The following is a 2,065-nucleotide window of genomic DNA, read 5'->3' as shown; positions in this document are numbered from 1 at the left end:
TTAGCTGATAGGAAGAACCAAGACATGGTCTAGATTTATCTCATGTAAACTCGCTCCTCTTTCCTTTTTGCGCTCCTCATCATATCAAGCATACAAAATTAGCAAAACACACCAAACTAATAAACTTTATCAACAAAAGTAATTTTGGGCATGCGGGTTTATATTAATGGAGTCCAAGTAGAGCCATGAAAGGAAATTTAATATGGTATGTTCTATATGTCTTGGTCACCTGCGGGAGGGTCTTCAACAAGTGAGGCAAACATATTATTTCTGATGGTATGGATTCAAGATACTATTTTATTATTGAGATTTGAAAAGGCGTTGAGATTACGAAAATGCCAATTAAGTTACTAAGTGATATTTGATTTTACATTTTTACTCATGTGACATTTGATTTAGAGAGTGGTTCTACACCCTTAGCTCGGTGCACCCACGCAAGAAAACATAGCAAAACATTTCAAAAAATTCCGAAACTTTGTGGAAATGATCATCAACAAATGTTATGGACGCTTGCAAAGTTTGATGGTCAAATAACATTCGAGGAGCTCTGTACAAAAAAGACAAAATCACTGAAAATTAGTCAAAATGTAAGTGCACAGTTTGAGCAGATTTTGTAATTTTGTCTTTTTTGTACAGAGCTCGCCGAATGTTATTTGATCACCAAACTTTGCAAGCACCCATAACAATTGTTGATGATCATTTCCATGAAGTTTTAGAATATTTTAAATGTTTTGTTATGTTTTCTTGCGTGGGTGCCTCGTGGGTGCACCGAAGGTGGGTGCAGCCACTAGTTTTCCTTTTACATTTTTACCCATGTAACATCAAAAAATATGGCCACAAGTTAAGTGTGCCTATCTAGCAAAAGGAAACTTGTTGATTATGATTAAGTTGTTAGTGACTTAAGAAGCACAATATAGATGTTTGGCAACCGTGTACACAACATAACGTCGCTGCTACAATACAAAGACTAGGATTGAAAAAATACCTGGTGAATAGAAACCTGTCAAAGGATGGTAATCATTGATATAAATTGTTTTGTGAAGTCTCTTGGATTGCATTGATTTAAGTTGAACCATGTAGACACTGGTGTCCACGTATATAAAAATAGCATATGTATCCTCGGAATATCCCAGTATGGTTTCGAACCCTCTCCACCCTGCCTGAATCTGAGGAGGGAGCCCAAGAATGTTGTTCATTTCAATGGTCTTCCACATCACCCATGTGGCAACACCAGGAATATTCATAATCCCCTGCCACATTTGTAAGCGTGGGTAAGATAAAACGGAAAAACCAACAGCACCATCTTTGGCCTCGGCCTGGATGATCTGACAACAGAGGGGACGATCTGTAACCGGTGGCCCATTGATAACAGCTAGAGTCTGCTCTTCCAAATCAAACTTAAGCATGTCATTCCTGCAACTCATCGTAGTAACCAACCAGTAGAGTGCACCGCCAACAAGTGACCCGGGTCTATGAGCAGTGAAAATCAAATATGGAATGTCTGTTGAGATGAGTTTGCCCCATGAACCAGTCTCCGAGGAGTAAACACATGCGAGAGGTCGATGATCGTCTTGTTGGTTCATGATCACCAAGACCACCTTGAAGGGACTGGAGTGACAACCACCGTGCACGTGACCTTGGTTGCTGGCAGCGCAAAGCACAGCCCCATTGATGTGGTAGACGAATGTTTTGAAATCGGACGGAATGGCCATGTGACGCTGCTCGCCCGTGACTGGGGTGTACACGATGAGTTCCTTGCACACATGTTCAATGGTGAGTGTTGAGTATATTGTGTACGTGTATATGTTTGTGTAGGGCCCACCTCCTGTTTTCCTTGTATAGTTGAGGTTGTGGCCCACCTCTATACTTATATATACGTGCCTGGTGCACCGATCAATACATCGCGATTGCACAGCCATGACTTGTCCTTCTACATGGTATCTATCGCAGCAAGATCCTAACCCTAGCCGCCGCCGCCGCCGCCGCCGCTGCCTCACGCCGCCGTCACCAGCCGCCGCCGCCGCCGCCTTCCCCTAGGCCGCCGCCGCCGCCCCTGGTCACCGCC

This window comes from Triticum dicoccoides, chromosome 3B (assembly GCF_002162155.2).
Source record: "Triticum dicoccoides isolate Atlit2015 ecotype Zavitan chromosome 3B, WEW_v2.0, whole genome shotgun sequence".
Classification (NCBI taxonomy): Eukaryota; Viridiplantae; Streptophyta; class Magnoliopsida; order Poales; family Poaceae; genus Triticum; species Triticum dicoccoides.
This window is presented reverse-complemented; position numbering follows the sequence as displayed.